The sequence below is a fragment of the Mesoplodon bidens genome, assembly GCF_964165515.1.
Source record: "Mesoplodon bidens genome assembly, contig: HAP1_SCAFFOLD_960, whole genome shotgun sequence".
NCBI lineage: Eukaryota > Metazoa > Chordata > Mammalia > Artiodactyla > Ziphiidae > Mesoplodon > Mesoplodon bidens.
The window spans coordinates 71,286-90,549 of record NW_027671442.1 but is presented as its reverse complement, the minus strand read 5'-3'; the positions used below and the strand labels follow the sequence as shown (position 1 = coordinate 90,549).

Here is a 19,264-nt window from a genome sequence, read left to right as displayed (position 1 = left end):
TAAATCTAGGGGACATTTTGACCTCCATCTTAGGCTTTCATCTTATTTCTCAACTTATTCAGTCTTAGTTATTGAGTGTTCTCCTTATTGTTTGCCACTTTGGAGAATCCAACAAAATGTTCTACTCAAGGTGAGACGTCTTTTCTCTTCCGCCTCTGAACCTGAATATCACTTATTACTTACTTCATTCTCTTAGCACTTAGCATTCGAAGTTTAACGGGTGATCTTTCTTAAAGGAGGCCAATATGCTCACCGAATTCAAGACCTCTGGTGAGTTGTGTCAAGTGTATAGGAATCATATTAACTTGTTGGCTGTTAGCACCCCTGGAAACATTTCTAAAGTGGCCTTTGACATTGATATTCAGGTATATTGAGCACCACATTAAAGAGTTTAACAGAATAAGAGTAGGCTGGTCTTTCCTAAAGCAGAGTTTATTCAAGGGTGACCTTTTCGTAACTTGCATCAGGCTCATCCGCATTGAGTCATTGAGTGCCCTCAACCCCCCTAAACTGTAAACTTTTTTTTTTCTTTTTCTTTTTTGTGGTACGCGGGCCTCTCACTGTTGTGGCCTCTCCTGTTGCGGAGCACAGGCTCCAGACGCGCAGCAGAGGTTCCAGACATGCAGGCTCAGCGGCCATGGCTCGCGGGCCCAGCCGCTCCGCGGCATGTGGGATCCTCCCGGACCGGGGCACAAACCCGTGTCCCCTGCATCAGCAGGCGGACTCTCAACCACTGTGCCACCAGGGAAGCCCCTGTAAACTTCTTATACACAAGAATTATGTTTTATAGCTCTTGTTCCCCTTCCCTATACCTAAACATACCTGGAATAGAAGGTGCCTCTACGAACAGGTGTTGCTTTAGTTTAAACTACATTAAGTACATGTATATGTTCATTTCCCTCTGGGAAAGGAGGCTACTTTCCACAGGATTCAAATATCAAGCCTTTAAACTTCCTTGAACCCATAGATATATAAATAGTTGCATAACTATCCTCCCTCTATACAACTCTAAGATGATCATATCAAAGTATGGTCATTAATTGTTTTTAATTGCAAACAGATAATAAGCAAAGTGTAAGGAATTTCTTCCACCAAAGTAAAGGCCGAAGTTCAAAAAGTCAAATTAATATGGGATTTGTTACTATTCTAAATAGTAAAGAACACTGACAAGAAATAGCACAGTGCTGGTTGCTATTATCATCTTTTCATTTTCCATGACTGTTGTTTATATTATCTTCATGGGATTTCACTGAAATTATCAAGGTTTTTTAATAGTCACTAAAAAACAAAATGCCTTGAAATGCCAATACAAAGAAAAATGAGTCAGAACATGAAAAAGTGTTTTAGACAAGTTGACGACATATATTCTTTGCTCATTTCTCTTTTTGAGACAACTTCCATCTTCTTCACACCCACATGTACAATACACTGAATAAAATACAACCCCATCACTCGATGGTGATAAGAAAAGGAAAGATAAGCCGGTTCCAGAAAATCCCTCTATTCCTAGTATCTTGTTGCATCTGGCAAAAAAGAGCATTTTGAAATATTCTCTAAAGTTTTGTATTTTATTTTATAATAATTTACTTCTTTATCTCAATGTAAATATTAAAAACGCATGAGAAATATGTTAACATTCGGCATTTGACTATTCTTATCTACTTCCTTAATGTTTCCTTTGCCTCCTATGATGATCTTTTGGGATAGACAGCACATACCACTCTCATACTCCCCAGACTCTACAGCCCCATACACATGCAAAATAGCTTGTGTGGGGATGTGTTAACATACACTTGGTTGAGGCAGGAAGGCTGTAGAGTACATCGTTTTTACACCTCAACATTTTAAGAGTTTTTGGAAAGTAACCCTAGTTTGAGTGCAAGTTCCATCGATTTATCAAATGCATTTCAGGTATATCTAGGTATGTCCAGTCATATGGTAAGGCTATATCACTGGGAGACTATTTACATGAGCAAGTGAAAAGAAATCAGTGAAAGAATATATTATAACCAAGAGTCAGATATAATAGGTCAATCAAATAGAATGTAGATCCCAGGAACATATCCACACATATAAGGACAATTGATTTTTCAACAGAGGTGCAAAGCCAATTTTGAGGAGAAAGGATAGTCTTCTTGACAAATGGTGCTGGAAGCATGTCGTACATGGATATAGTGCCTAGTTCACCATATGCAAAAGTATGACCTTTGATCCCTACTTCACACCATATAAAGAATTAACTAAATGTAGATCAAAACATAAATCTCTAAAACTTGGACACAATCTTTTTGACCTTGGGTTAAGCAAAGATTTCCTAGAGATGACACCAAAAACAAGATCCATAAAAGAAAAAAAGTAATAAATTGGGTTTCATCTTTGGAAGCCATTATTAATAAAAGAAAAGCCACAGGTTGGAAGAAAATATTTACAAATTATACACCTGAAAAGACTTGTGCCTCTAACACGTAGAGAACTCTCAAAACTCAGTAATTAGAAAAAAAATTTTTAATTAACAATATGGGTAAGAATATTTAAAAAGAGATCCTGCCAAGGAGGTGTACGGACGCAAATAAGCACATGACGTTGCTCAATGTAATCCATTATTAGCTCTATGGAAATGAACGCCCCAGGAGATACCACTACACACCTACTGAATGGCTAAAATTAGAAAAGTCCAACCACACCGAGTACTGGTGAGGCAGTGTAGGAACTGCGCGGCTTTTACATGCTAGTGGGAGGGCAAGAGTGCAGTCACTTCAGTCCGCAGTTTGGCCGTTTCTTCATAAGTTGAACGTACACCTACCGTATGACCCAGCCTTTCTGCACCCGGATATTTACGCAAGAAAAATGAAAGCGTATGTGCACACAAAGACTTGTACATGGATCATCATAGCATCTTTATTTCTAATAGACAGAATTGAAACAACCTCGAGCACCCATCAACAAGAGAATGAAGAAATATACTGTGGTATACCCATACACTGAAACACTATTCAGCAAAACAAAGTGATAAACTATTGACACCCACCAAAACATGAATTACTCTCCAAATAATTACATTGAGTGAAAGAAGCCAGATAAAAGAGTCCTCAGTGTGTGAATCCCTTTATCTAAATTTCTAGAAAAATGCAAACACGTCTCTAATGAAAGAAAGCATATGAGTGCTCACTTGGGGATGTGGAGGGCTGGAATGTGAGGGGAAAAAAGGGGCTTTATGAATGAGGCATAAACACTTGCAAGTGATGGATATGTTCCTTTTCTTGATTGTGTTGGCAGTTCCATGGGTATATGCATATTTCAGAATTTAAATTGTGTTTTTAAGTATGTGCAGTCTACTGTGTCCGTTCTATTTAACAGAGCCATTAAAGAAAGGCTAAGAACAGACGTTTGTCTCAACGAATAAATGTAACAAAGAACAGAAAAGTCAACTACAGTATGATCTCTGTCAGTTGAATTTTCCTGTAGTTTATTTCCTCAAAAAATATATCCCAGTTCTTAAAAGAGGTGGGACTCTTAATAAATGGTTAAAAAACCCAGCAAAGCCATCAGCAGGGTGAGCTCCGGCTACTTTTCAATTGTGAGACACTAGGTGCACAGTGCAGACATGCTAGGGTGTTTGTTCTTCCTGCCCAATATTTTAGAGAGGATATGAAACACCCCCGTTAAATGCCTGCAAGTGATGCCCAGAGTGGAGTTTGGAGAATGATGGCTGTGATCTTTAATATGGTTGTGCCTTTGTAAAGAATCTCACTCAGAATTTCCAGGGTAATTTTGGAGTCCATTTTTTGTGTGTTTTTTGGATGATATATATGTAACTCACCTGAAGAATATACCCACGTAGACTTGAAGTTAGGGACCAGCTGGTGTAAATCTGTGTGGTTATCTCCTGACCTAACCTTTTAGCTTCTTTTTGCTCCTTGATTGTAGTTAAGCTTCATCTTGCCTCAGGGACTTTGTATTCGCTGTTCCCATGTTTTGGAAATATTATTTCCAGAAAAATTTTCCATAACTGATTCCTTTCTATTCTTTGGCACTCATCTCTTAAAGATATTTTTTCCTTGATTGTCCTACTAGCCTAACTCAGTCCCAATTTAACAGATTACCTTACTTCTTTCACAGAATAATAATCAAACCAAATATTATCTTTGGTGTCTCTTTGTATTTAGATGAACTTCTTCCCAAAGAACTCAAGCCCCCCAGTGACAGAGGTTGCTACCTTTCTTATCCCTTATTCTGGGTCTTAGAACTGTGTCTGGCATGTAGTAATCACTCGAGGTCTGTTGACTGTGTAAAGAATATGTGAGTAGATGAAGAGATTTGGAGTTATTTGAGGTCGCTCTTAATGATGGCTGGTGTTGGTGATTAAATTAAAGTTGTAGGTTTTAGAGTTGGAAGTGATCTTGCTGAGTCTCACAGTTATGGCAAATCTCTCCCTACTGTAGCATCCCTGACAGATGATCAAGTCTGAGCTTGAATAACTGTATATGAAAGACCCTAACCAGGGCACCCTCCTAGCTCTGCCAGGTCATATAGAATTTTGGACTATTCTCTTTCTCTCTCTTGTAGACAGCCACTGTCATTTGGTAAGCCATAAGCCTTCCTTTGCTTTGACTGTGGTTAGTGTGTTTGCTGGATTTCTAAAATATATTTTTAGTGTTTACTTGTTTAGATTGAAAAGATTGGGCTATATTTTTAAAAGTTTATCCCTCCATTTTGGAAGGCCTTTTAAGTTGTGATATTGCATGCAAGAGAGCTAAGGGAATTCTGGACTCCATATTTTCGTTTTTACCTTTTTTTTTTTTCTCAGACTTTGAACTAACAATGGCTAAGAATGAGAGGCACTGAGACCCGAATATTTTTTCCCTTGTCAAGCACAGAGAATATGGGAAAGAATGAAATTGGGAAATTGTTTTGCTCCTCTTCCTTTCCTCCTTTTTGGTCAGTTACCTTAGTCGTCCACCTCACTTTGTATTTCTAGCCTGGCTTCAGAAGACCTGAATTTGATGAACTACACACTGATGGAGTAGTAGATTGCTAGAAGGAATGGCGGCTTCACAGAATTATTTTCAAGAAGGATGGTCCAGCCAATTTCCTCACTTCCACTGTGAAAGGAGTTCCCTATTCCTAAGAAAATGGACCTATGTCCGACTGACACAGAAGATGGAGATGTATCCCAGTGCATGTATATATGTATATCTATTAAATTTATGTATATATATATAATGCCTAATGGAAACATCTCAGATGTTCTCTTTGGTATTTTTCTTTAATTTTACTTATAAAATTGTGACCATTTTTTAATTCAAAAGAGGAGAACCTTAAAAATTAATTAAGAAGACATCCTCAGTAGTCTAAGGTTCAGAGTGACTTGGCAGAGAAAATTGCTGAATGGTTAGATAATAGTGCTGGTATGCTTGGCTATTGTAACACTTTACATTTGAGTTTCTCTTCCTTGAAATTACAAGAACTATATGACTCAAGAGAAAGATTGATAATTAGGAATATTCTGCTTGCTTTATTTTATTTATTTTGTTGTTGTCGTTGTTGCGGTACGCGGGCCTCTCACTGCTGCGGCCTTTCCCGTTGCGGAGCACAGGCTCCGGACGCGCAGGCCCAGTGGCCATGGCCCACGGGCCCAGCCGCTCCGCGGCATGTGGGATCCTCCCGGACCGGGGCACGAACCCGTCTCCCCTGCATCGGCAGGCGGACTCCCAACCACTGTGCCACCAGGGAAGCCCCTCTGCTTGCTTTTTTTTTTTTTTTTTTTTTTTTTTTTTTTTTTTGCGGTATGCGGGCCTCTCACTGTTGTGGCCTCTCCCATTGCGGAGCACAGGCTCCGGACGCGCAGGCTCAGCAGCCATGGCTCACGGGCCCAGCCGCTCCACGACATGTGGGATCTTCCCAGACTGGGGCACGAACCCGCATCCCCTGCATCGGCAGGCGGACTCTCAACCACTGCGCCACCAGGGAAGCCCTCTGCTTGCTTTTTATATAGCGTATTGAAGAACATTTTAATTATTTGGAGGTCATAGGAAGGAACCTTCATGATCTAAGTTTTGAACAAGTAGTGTTGCAACACAAAGCTATGACTTAAAAAGGAAATTTGAAATGACCTATTTCTTTTGGCATCTCAATCCAGATATCTGTCAGTAAAATGAGTCACTTTTCAGTCAAATGGGTGGTCAGCAATATAATTTTTTATTGGGAAGCTGAAAGACACCATTGCCAAGCAGAGCACCTGCAGTGTTCACATCTATATTTGAGCATCTTTCGTTTTCCCAAGGGGTGCAAGTGAAGAGAAGGCAGGCAGAGAAATGGCACTTGAATAAAGCTTTTCAATATGGATATAACAGAGAGCATTCCCAGAGGCAGGTCAAGTCCAACCCAAGAACAACTCTCTCAGTGCTTTCACAACTAGGTAAAATACAAGACCAGTAGTAACTCAGCTCTCAAATCAGTGCTGAAATCCAGTGGAAGGTTGTTAATATTGATATGGTGAACATACATCAAATAGGATTACTGAATTTTCTGAATCCAACTGAACTCCCAGGATTGTTTGGTTTCATAGGCTGTTGGGCTCAAGACGCATTTGGTTTTAAATAATCCTTCCTAAAATGTTCAGCTTTCAGTCTAATATGATTGAAACCCAGCTTGAGTGTGTCTTATAATACACTGGACTGGAAAGACTATGGGCATTGAATTATTCAAAACATGGCAGGCGAAGGAGTGATATGTGGGGAGGATGTGATCATAGAAATGAGTGAGACTTGATATGTCTTGTTATCTCATTTGATTTACGTGTTAGAACTCTTCCAAATATTAGAGGAAGGAAATCAATATCAATTTTCACCTGTCACGTTCCACACTTCAATGATTAATGAATGTCAAATTTGACCACAGTTTTCTGTACCACCTGCTCTGAAATAATATTTCTGGGCCTTTATTAAAAAGGTAAGATTTTCATTGAATTTCCAAATATGATTCTGCAGTGGCTAATTCAGCTTGTTTTATTAGTAAGCAAGTTCTGATGAGTAATACTAATTTAATAAGCCTGCATGTGAGGTTAAAGTGTCAACTGTTCCTGCCGAAGGTGATGAGATATGACTGTGATGAGGTGGTAGGACACTCACCTTCCTGAACGAACCCTGCGAGCACACAGTTCTTGGGAGAAACCAGTACTGCATATAGTAGCAAATCTGATATCATTTTGCATGTCTCCTGTAGCAGTGGAATGCGCACACATACAAACATGATCATGGGTGAAAAAACACACATGCGCACCTTAGAGGCTTACATTAATTTCTGAATATAGTTCTCCGGAAAGAAAAAGCTTTACTGATGATTTGTATTTTTATAGTTTATTGTTTTATCCATACTAAAACACTTCATGAAATCACTTCCTGTTTTGTTGTCCATGGAATCCTTTCCATTTTGAGATGCTAAATATAAATCGAAATAATGATTATAGTCCTTGGCCATGAAAGACTAAGTTACAGAGAACCCGGTGACTGGAGGTCAGAGCTGCCACGGAATTATTCTCTGCTCCAGAGACCATCAGAATATCACTGTTTACCCACTTAAGGATAGAATGCTGCTATTGAGAAACGAGCTCTCTTTTATTTCTACTAAAAGGAGAGAACAGTAGGGGACCTTGGCTGCGCGAGTGTATGAGACTTTCTCTGTTTTGTACAATAAGCCCAAAACAATACATGAAATAGCCTCACGCCTTTTGTCTTTTGTACCCAGCTCCTTCCTGTATTGCTCCTGATCCATTACACTTAAATCAACAAGAGTTGCTTGAACATTTTGACAGTTATGTTCCCCATACCCTGAAGCCTTTTTAAAGGGTTACTGAGATAAAGCTATTTCAAAAATACTCCCTCCAAATTTTTTCAGGGTGGCATCAATGAAAGTAACTTAGAGGAAAAAAACTTGAGTTCCTGGCCTACCCCTCTAAGGCCAGGCAAGCATAAACCTTCATAGCAAAACCTAAGTTTGCTCCCAGTTGAGAATTTGGTTTCCACGGTCTTATATAAAAAGTATATGGAGACTTTAATTCCCTATAAGCCCTTTCCAAAGAGTGAATACAGTTCATCATTCGTAAGAGATGATGAAAGTTACAATTTTGTTGAATAGGTGGAATATATATTACATATAATATACATATTTATTTTTAATATATATATATATAATACATATAAAGTTACTATTCAGAGTCCTAAAACGTGGATTTTTCTTACTTACCAAGAATGAACAGTAACTTGATCTCTAAACAATAAAGCACCTGGTCATAACAGAATCATAACAAATATTTGATATCAGAATGAATTCACTGTTCAGGTGTAAAGAGGGAATAGCTTCAGTTTTCCTCTTTCGTGCACCCCATTATTGCATCCTGGACAGAGGGGATTTTCTTGATTTTAATCTAAAGGAGAAATGGTCACTTTTGTTGAGATGGAAATTGACCACCTCAGTAGGCAGAGGCACTGTTTTTATTTGGCTGAATTCATGTTTCTAGTGATAATTCAAGGTGTAATAGGGTTTTCTCAGCCACTCCAAAATCTGAAAATGATAAGCATCTCACCAGAGTTTCAGGATGGCCCATTACCTATTCTGTGGAAAGGATATTCAAAATACCATGCTTCATCAATGTCTTCTTTGACTTATTAATGAATGGACAACTACTGAGTTAAGACAGTGTCTTATCCTTGCTTCAAAAAAATAAAAACAAAAAACCCCCACAAACACAAAAAAACTGTTAACAATGAAAACTTATTATGCCAGGCCTTAGTATGGCCTGACTTGGAAATTTAGTTTCAGAGGCTTTTGTGAATATACCAAGGAAAGAGGACCTAGGTGTATCTTATTCCCACAGGCCGCCAATAAATATTTGCTTAACGGACAAAATATGAATATATAGTGTAGGAGAGAACCTGACAGATGCTTCACATTATTGAGTGATAGCAATGCCCAAACTCATCTGTGATCAAACACTATGAAAGTATCCTCCTAAGGATAAACTTATTACAAATAAGAAGTGAAAATTCAATTATGCAGATACTTTGAGTGTCAGCTCTGATATGCAAAAAGCATGGAAGTTGTCAGTGTATCTTGTCCTTACAAGATAATGCTGTACAAAATGAAAATCAGTGACTTTTCTCAGACATGATTAATAAAACATGTAACTATGAAAGAATTTTCGAACGGTAATTATGTATGTGTATATATGTGTCTCTGAAAAATCTTTGTCGAAGAAAACTGAGGCTATCAGTATAAACTTCTTTAACTTCTATCTCTTCTTACCTTTATTTCCTCCCAAACTTACCAGTATCCATCCAGCTCGATACAAGTGATTTTTATATACTGTGCAAGGTTTTTTTCTTATTCATATGTCCATGTTTCCCCAATTCTCTAAATTATTATCTACATCTTCAGGATCTCCTTTATTGGTTCCTTCATTTCAACATGTAAAATAGAAGTCCTTCTCATTCTAAAAAATTCTTTTTTGCTAATTATTTTCTCTTTTCATCCAAACTCCTTGAGAGCAGCCTATTCCCACTGCCCTCACTAGCCCCGCCTGGCCCCGACAGGCAGCCCTACGCCCTCAGTTTATTGCCATCTGGCTTTTTGTCCACCACTTCCCTGCACTGCTCTCAGGTCACTGGGGACCTAACTGCCCAAATCCAATGGACACTCACAGTCTCTGAAGGACGACGCTGGCATCTCCTTCCTCCTTCTTGAATCTCTGTCACCTCTCTCCTTCCCAGAATTCTTTCTCTGCTTATCACTTAAACGTTGTCAGGACTCACAATTCTCTGACATCTCATCCATTTTCATGATTTTAATGACTGCTGATATGTGCTGAGGACATTCAAATTTTTATCTTTCCATGTCTTCACGTGCATGTCCAGTTATCTACCAGTTTGTCTTCTGAATTCTACAGGTGCTTCAAAATTCTACATGTCCAGAACTAAAGTCTTTTCCCCACTTCAGTTCTTTATCCCCTATTTCCAAACTCAATGATACCACCACCCAACCTTAGTCACACAGATGGGGGTTCAGCCTCCGCCTCCTACTTCTTCCTTACTTCCCAAGGTCAAGTCTTGCTGGTAATTTCCTAAATACAATTAGAACTTATTTCCTCCCTTCATCTATACCTTATTTCAGACCCCTTTCTTCTTGCTATTACCTGGTCTAGAAGTTACGAAATTGCTCTTCGGTGGAACCAGTTGTTAGACATTCTATTAAAAAAGGACTCTAGGGTCAAATAGCTTTGAGGATGGCTGTGTACCATACGCCTGCTGTGACGATCCAGAATGAACATTAGCCTACAGCAGCCCCGAGAAGCTGTACAGTAAAGGAACCTGCTTAACTTTACTTAAGCCAGGTTCTCCCTTCTGCCAGCCTATAAACCTTTCAGTAGGGACAGGAGAGGAGGTGGCAGCGTGAAAATCCCACTTGAAAATATAAAGCACTGCTCCTCAGAAGAGTGGGGCATAATTATCTCCAGGCTTCTTCAGATTCCTCACCCATACTGACGTCAGTGGTCTAAAATGCCACCTGAACTTGTCCTTTCCATTCTTAGCTATTTTCTGAGGAAACCAGCTCCACGCACATGGATGCTTAAGACCTGCTCCCCTCCTCCTCGCTGCCTCCTTTAGGGGCACTTGCCGCTGCCTGGGGACACTGCACTGATTCTCCAGAGCCTGTGCCTGTGGCTCTGTAACACACCCCTCGCACACTCAAGGCTCTGGACTTCCGCTGTCCACTCTGCCTTGAGTATCCTTGCCTTTCACCGGCTGACTCACCAGTTTCTCACGAGTCCTTTAAGACTTAGCTTAGGGACTGCCCCTTTTGATGACTTTTCTTTGCCTCACGGCTCCCCCTCTTCTTCCACAAACACTGACTAAACGCCCTGAATATGCCCGTCACAGCAGGTCACGTGCAGGATGAGACATCTGCTGTGCGTCTTCCCCTCTGACTCCACTGCTAGAGGGCCAACACTACATCTTGCTCAATTGTTTCACTCCTCTAACACTCAACCCATGACTAATGAACTAACTAGTACTGTAGTAGCCCTCTTAGTAACAATCAGGCAGGACCTTCTACAAGAAATCTGACACTCCAGCTTTTCTCTGATCTCACCTTTCACTCTGATTGAACTAAAGACTTACGTGTACATGTTTTACCAGGGAGACATAATTTAATCCAGAGATGTGTCATCACATACTCTTACATACTCTGCCATTTAAAAATTCTGCTCACGATGGGGGAAGGAGACAGGTGTGCTTTCTGACAGCCCCACTGTTTTTGCACTTCTAGTGGTCACTGGCTTCTCTCTCAGTGCCTTCCTTAAACCCTTCTTAACAAGGGAACAGGATAACAAAGTAATTAAGAGCCTGGTTACAGCCTATGTGTGAACAGAAACATAAACAGGGACATAGAGAATAGACTGGCGGTTGCCAAGGAGGAGGGGGTGGGAGAGGGTTGGATTGGGAGTTTGGGATTAGCAGATGCAAACTGGTGTATATACAGGATGGATAAACAAAAAGGTCCTACATGGGACTTCCCTGGTGGCGCAGTGGTTAAGAATACGCCTGCCAATGCAGGGGACATGGGTTCAAGCCCTGGTCCGGGAAGATCCCACATGCCAGAGAGCAACTAAGCCGGATGTCACAACTCCTGAAGTCCAGGCACCTAGAGCCCGTGCTCTGCAACAAGAGAAGCCACCACAATGAGAAGCATGTGCACCTCAACTAGAGGAAGCCCACGTGCAGCAACAAAGGCCAAACACAGCCAAAAATAAATACATACATGCATTTATTTTTAAAAAGTGCATGTATTTAAAAAAAACCCAAAAAGTTCCTACTGTAGAGCACAGGGAACTATATTCTATATCCTGTGATAAACCGTAATGGAAAAGAATATGAAAAAGAATGTACATAAATGTGTAACTGAGTCACTTTCCTGTACAGCAGTAATTAACACAACACTGTCATTCAAGTGTATGTCAATAAAAAATAAAATTTAAAAAAATTGCCAGAAAAATAGTCACATAAGGGGAACTTCCCTGGTGGTCCAGTGGTTAAGACTCTTGCCTTCCAGTGGAGGGGGTGAGGGTTCAATCCCTGGTCGGGGAGCTAAGATCCCACATGCCTTGAGGCCAAAAAAACAAAATATAAAACAGAAGCAATACTGTAACAAATGCAATAAACACTTTAAAAATGGTTGACATCAGAAAAAATCTTTAAAGAAAAAATTCACATAAATCAGAAACAAATGAAAGATAATAAAGTCCATACATTTAAAAAAAAAAAAAAGAGCATGGGTTCGGGTCACATTGCAACTTCCCACTTACTTATAGCTGTGTAATTCTGGGCAACTCACATAATGTCTCCTCAGACTGTTCATCTATAAAATGGGGATGGTAAGAGTTCCCTACCTCAGAGCGTTGCTGTAATCCATGAACACGGTTAAGTGCCTTGGTAAATGTTTGAGGCTCTCTGGTTATTATGAATTAAAATATGTCAATGGCTTCTGCCCGTGTGATTTATATAATAGTTTGATGTTTAACCAAATGGTAAAACTATTCCATTTATTATTCCCATCTCTTTTTAACCCTTAGCCTGCTTTGTTGTTTATGTTTTCTCCCACCACAGAGTGCTAGTTCCAGGAGAGTAAAGGCTTTATTTTGTTCACTGCTGAAAGCAACAGCACCCAGAAAAGTACTGTACATATGAAGCCCTCAGTAAACACTAGCTGAATGAATGGTGCAAAGTGTTACAAGGAAAAGTACACCCAAACTTTTATTATAATAAAAAAGTATAGATAAAAAAATCTTTCTCTAATGGCTTCCAGTCAAGTAACTGAAAACACCATATGCTATAATAATAACATAAGTAATTTATGAAAATTTGAAGGCAAAAACATAATTTTAAAAGATTTAGACCTACGTTAGGTGTGATAGAGTATGGATGCTTTCTTGAAATACACAATCAGATCCAAGAGTATCACTTTCAGACTGTTCTAGTAGACTGAGTTTACTTTTAGTTGTCTTTTTTTTTTTTTTTTTTTTTGCTGTACGCGGGCCTCTCACTGCTGCGGCCTCTCCCGTTGCGGAGCACAGGCTCCGGACACACAGGCTCCGCGGCCATGGCTGGCCGCGGCACGTGGGATCCTCCGGGATAGGGGCACGAACCCGTGTCCCCTGCATCGGCAGGCGGACTCTCAACCACTGCGCCACCAGGGAAGCCCCCTTTTAGTTGTCTTTGATGACACAGTCACTATTCTACTCTCTTTCTTAACAGAAATGTGTTTTTTCGAAGACTCACTTTTAATTGGTTTATTAACCAAAGAATTATTTTGCCCAATTCCTTTGCTTTTCTGCTTTACAGGTGAGTCAGAGCAGGAATGCAGGTCCTTCCCAGGTTGTTTCTTAGCAGAGTAGTTTTTGGTCTATTCACCTGCTTTGCTCATTTTCTCTGAAGAAGACCTGCTATTTCTAGATAATTCCTCTTCTTTTCTTTGAATTCCAGTTCCAGAAATGACGTCTGCTGAAGGAGAACATGTTCTAGCAATGAAATTTTCAAAAGACTCCTGCCGCTGCTCTGTGACTGGGACCCCCAGGTTGTCTTTGGAAGTTTCTAAGGCCTCCTGAGTAGACGCTGGGACACGGAAGGAGTCGAGAGGCAAAGGAATCCTAGCATCACCTGTAATTTTCTGAAAGTGGAGGGGAAGACAAAAGACAAGACAAAAATTCAGTGATGAACAAAGCCAACCATTAAAAAGTAGAGTTCAAAACTTCAATGTTACTCTGTAATCTTATTATTAACACAGTCAATTGATGAATCAGAAGATTTCAAAGCCAGTTTTTTTTGTAATTATATCTTGCCAAGTGATTCTCAGCTTAACCTAGCTATATCCAAGGCTATGTCCGCTACGTTTTCAGACTTTGGTGATTGGGGTAGTTATTACCCATTTCCTTTCCCTCACTAAAAATAAAACCCTATTCTGTAGGATAATTAATGTCTTTTCTATCCTCCAGGCACATGTAAACCGTATATAGTTTGTGACCAGACTGTGTTCTCAAGCTGTCAGTTCCCAAGACCACTCTGAGATGGGCTGATGGGGGCTCCAAGTAAGGCTGGAGGAAAAGCTGACAGGTTTTCCCCTCCCATTCCCATAACCAGGTGATTCACTCTAATATGTTACCTATTAGCTATGTCTGGACTACTTATTTTAAAAATTATATCAGTATGTGTACCTTCATTAGTGTTCCTTCATTGTAAGCTGACTGCATACAAATAGAAACCTAGATAAAATATGAACAGAACAGACATTTATACAATTTAAAATCTGGAATATTTTCTCTAATGTCTTCTTTCTTCATTAAGGATAGTTTGCTTTAACTCATAAATTTTCTCAAGAACTTCCAGTCTCCTTATTTACAAAAGTACAGTATCATGAAATGGGCCCACATTTACTAATCTCAGATTTGGAAAGGACTCCAGAGTCTTCTAGCTCCCGAGCATGTGAATTATTAGAGACTGATCGTTATTGTTTTCTCGCTGACTTGGTCATTTCCTTTTTGCTAATCACTCTTAGAATCATTAAGTGCTGTTCTGTCCATTTACTTGGCTATTTTGCATTTGTTATGGGGCACCCTGTTTTGATTCTGATTTTCCTTCTTCAAGTGCCTTCTTTTCTTCTTTAGGTGGACTACTAACAGGAGAATTCATCTGGGGACGACCTAGTAAATGAAAATCTGACTGATCTATACCAGCCATTGTGGCCAACTGCCCAAGCCTAGACGAGAGGAGGAAAGGAGAAAAGACAAAGGTTATTATAATCACAGAAGAGCAGTTTAGATTTCCCCAGACTTACAATCATGAAATACTTCTAAAATCTTTTTTTTTTTTTTTTTTTTTTTTTGCGGTACACGGGCCTCTCACTCCTGTGGCCTCTCCCATTGCGGAGCACAGGCTCCGGACGCGCAGGCTCAGCGGCTTATGGTCACGGGCCCAGCCGCTCCGCGCCATGCGGGATCCTCCCAGACCTGGGCACAAACCATAGCCCCTGCATCGGCAGGCGGACTCTCAACCACCCCGCCACCAGGGAAGCCCTACTTCTAAAATCTTAAAAGCTAACATCCTACTCCAGACTACAAGCCTCTCTCTCCCCCAAATCCTCAGCCATTTCCAGATTCATCCTCTAGGAGACATCCCACTGTCTCACTAGAAACTTCAATATGTTCCATGCACCCTGTCCACTGCCTGTCACACCTCCATTCCTACACTTCTTTACCACCTTTCCTCCAGTTTCCAAGAATGTGTTTGTTCCTTCCTTCCCAACACCAACACCAATTCATTCACTGACAAAACACCACTCCATCAACTATCAATCTCCACTTCCCTCTTTCAGCAAAATTGCTCCCGGTTGAGAACCACTGACCTATATCTCCCCTGCAGATTAATAATCATTTTTATGTCTAAGGCAAAGATAACTTTAATTCAAACTTATCAAACAAGCAAAAGAAGTGAAAGATAGGAAAATTCTTATGCATTCCCGACTATTTTCAATGAAAACTGCCTTTAATTTAGTCTTTACAAAACAACTATACCCACTAATTACTCTGTCTACAGGTTACTCTTTTATAATGGGCTCCCCACTCTACCAAAGCAGGCTTCCCTATTTGCATTTCTTAAAAAATTTAATTCCTCATTTTAAAATGTCAACTATATTACCTATAATTACACTAAATTTGGCTAAATATAGCCACGTAAGTGATGAAAATTGCTCCAGTTCCTCAGCAAACTACCATTAGAGTCGCAAAGAGAAGAATGCCATGAAGAGAAATGAACTAACCCAGCATCTTTAAGGATAACCAGGAAAGCATGGAACTTCTGAAAAGAATTCTCAGTGCTGCCCCAAACACCTTCATCATCCAGGATCATGCTTGTCAATGAGTGGGCATGAAGGGCTTCAGACAAAGAGAAAGTTGTGTTTCTTAACTGGGCATTTTCATGTTCCAGCTATACAAGAAGACTGAAAACGTCTGACATGATTTTTTCTCATTGTCATCAAAAGTAGTCTTGCCTTGGGCTTCCCTGGTGGCGCAGTGGTTGCGAGTCCACCTGCCGATGCAGGGGACACGGGTTCGTGCCCCACTCTGGGAAGATCCCACATGCTGCGTAGCGGCTGGGCCCGTGAGCCATGGCCGCTGAGCCTGTGCGTCCGGAGTCTGTGCTCCGCAACGGGAGAGGCCACAACAGTAAGAGGCTCACATACCGCAAAAAAAAACCCAAAAAACAACAAACAAAGAAAAAGTAGTCTTGCCTAGTTTCAAGGAACAAAACTAAAACACTCAAAATGTAATTATTTTATAATTAATGTAACCCTCCGCCAGTAAAGACAGAGACCATATCACATAATAACCAAAGCCCACAGGCACCCAACAAAGTTTCCTATATAACACTTAGGTGGTATATAAATAAACCCAAGTTACCGTTTTATTAATGATCTTTCACAAAAGATCACATTTCTAACTGGTTCAATTCATAATGGAGCCTCATTCCACATTAGAAAATGACCTGCTTTAAGTTTCCCTTAAATTAGAAAGTGAATTATAGAATCTGATTTGAACAAAACATATTACAACTCTGATGAATGTTAAGAATTAACTTTAGTGAGTAAAATATCTAATGCTTACGTTTAAAAGTCCTAAATCATACCCAACCCAATTTATTAAATGTACGATCACCAATATTTTCTTTGGCTTCTTGAACATATTCACCCCCGTGCACTCTTCCCCTTCCGCTCAGCATCTACGCACTTAAAACCCCCTGTAAGCTCAACTCTCGTATTTCTCAGAAAGGCCGTTAATGTTCATGATGCCCCTTTTGCCTTACATGAGCAGGTACTCAACATTTATTGAATGAGTGTCTGCCAATCCACTGGATGCACTTTTAAAAATTCCTCCCTACACTCACCCTGTGATAAATTATATTTAGATAGAACTTTTTAGATTATGCCCTGCTTTCATGCACATTACCTAATGTAATTCTCATAGTATATATTTTTATCTTTCATTGCATTCTTAGAAGTTTTCCAATATCTTAAATTTATTTAAATGATTCACTTTCCTAATTCATTGCCAGGAGAGTCTCATCATGTCTTTTATGTTACTGTATATACAATACATGCACAGAAAGTGCCTTCTTGAATCAAAGAATCATGAACAGGAAATAAGCTAATGTCATATAAAAGCACACACACACACACACATACACAAAACCAGATTTTCACATCTTTAAAAACATGCTTTCTGGAATATAGATCATATGATCACTAAATACCAGTAAGTGCAAAAGTCCATATGATACCACCGATTTGCAACATATTACAGTTTTAAAGCTTACAAAATATGTGTATATGGCTTAAAATCAAATCAAAATAAAACCAAAACACTCTCAAAAGCAGATGAAACGTGTTTACCTCACTGACTCGTCTATCAGCCTTCAGTCTTATTACTCTTTCCTCCTTTAACTGCTTTAGGCACTCCTCCAGGGTTTCCTAAACAAACAGAGTCAATATTATAAGTAATTCATAGTATAATATCCAAAAGCCTTTCCAGCTATTGGTCTCATCAGGATTTAGGGGCAGAGCCAGAAGTGAACTCAGATTTTAGTCTGCTACTGGTCATATTATACCATGCCAGTGAAATGAATGATCAAAATCTATCAAATTTGCAAAGATTTATTTAAATTCCACTCTTTCCAACATAAATTTGTGGCAGGCCACCATAAAAGGCATATGCATATAACATAGTAAGTCAGAAATAAGAAGTTACGACCAAGAAAGAAAAATTCTATTTTTATTTGTGGGTCTCTTTATAGCAGGAAGTCCTATTAACGAACCTGCTTAGCATACCTGAATTGCATAATTGCAGATTCAAAAGCATGTTTTAAAAAAGTAATCACTTTTAAAGCAATTTACAGTCAAGCACTGTTCCTGGAGTTCCCTGGGTATTAAATAATCGAATCATCAAAACCCTAAGAGGGGGCTTCCCTACTGGCACAGTGGTTAAGAATCCGCCTGCCAGTGCAGGGGACACGGGTTCGAGCCCTAGTCCAGGAAGAACCCACATGCCGCAGAGCAACTAAGCCTGTGCGTCACGACTACCGAGCCTACGCTCTAGAACCCACGTGCCACAACTCCTGAAGCCTGCGCGCCTAGAGCCTGTGCTCCGCAATAAGAGAAGCCACCGCACCGCAACGAAGAGTAGCCCCCCGCTCGACGCAACTGGAGAAAGCTGGCGAGCAGCAACGAAGACCCAACGCGGCCAAAAATAAATTTATAAAACAAAAAACCCTACGAGGAAAGAACGATCACTAACTCCATGTTATTTTACAGATGAGGGAAACAGAGGCAGAGAAGTAGAGTAAGTAGAGCAGCACAGCCAAGGTCACACCACTAAGTAGCAGAGCCACACTGTGGACTCAGGAAGCTGGCTGCCATTCCTGCTCACGGCGGTGGTAGTCTTCCCTTCACCAAGGTCACTGAAATAAAATGAACACTGATAAACTATCTTAGGAGTTTTAGGAGCTAAGACACTTCGGTCCTTGAAGTGGGGACACTGCTTGCAATAGGCAGAATTCTGACAGAGCCTCCAAGATGACCACTTACTGAAGTACACAAACCTTCCACTTATCCAATCAAACTCTAAATGTAGGTGCTGTAGTGAAGGGATTTTGCACATGGAATTAAGGTTCAAAATCAGTTGATCTTTTAAGATAGGGAGATTACTTTAGGTGGATGTGGCCTACTCAGGCACCCCACGAAAAGGACCTGAACTCTTCCTGAATTGAAGTACAAAATGGACAAGAGGGAGACTCTCCATTGCTGGCTCTGAAGAAGTCCAATGCTGCGGCAGAGAAGGCAAGCGAGAGGCCTCTAGGAGCTGAAACTCTCCCCCGACTGACAGCCAGCAAGGAAATGGGGACCTCTGTCCTGCAACTCCAGAATCTGAATTATGCCAACAAGCCGGAAGAAGCCTGTAGGCATTCTTTCCCAGAGCCTCTGGACGCTAACACAGCCAGACTGACATCTTGATTTCAGCTCTGTGGCCCACACAAACTATGGTGAACATCCAACGTTTGGGGCTCAATATCTTACACTTAAATTTCACGTGCTTTAACACTCTCAGGAGGGAACCCACATGTTCCCGTGTGTATCTGAGCAGGAAGCCCAGTCACGCTGTGCCTGG

At 40.3% G+C, this 19,264-nt stretch overlaps 1 pseudogene across 1 annotated transcript in view; it reads right to left on the bottom strand.

Moving 5' to 3' along the window:
• Window positions 1-12,949: 12,949 nt before the first annotated feature.
• The window catches only part of LOC308611337 (centrosomal protein of 78 kDa-like), a 30,011-nt pseudogene continuing 23,696 nt past the window's right edge, over window positions 12,950-19,264 (bottom strand). The window contains exons 9-14 of the transcript in view: window positions 17,494-17,571; window positions 15,865-16,031; window positions 14,634-14,805; window positions 14,264-14,311; window positions 13,244-13,725; window positions 12,950-13,034 (exon numbers count right to left, since the gene is read on the bottom strand). The product of the transcript in view is annotated as a centrosomal protein of 78 kDa-like (transcript). The remainder of the gene's footprint in view (window positions 13,035-13,243; window positions 13,726-14,263; window positions 14,312-14,633; window positions 14,806-15,864; window positions 16,032-17,493; window positions 17,572-19,264) is intronic.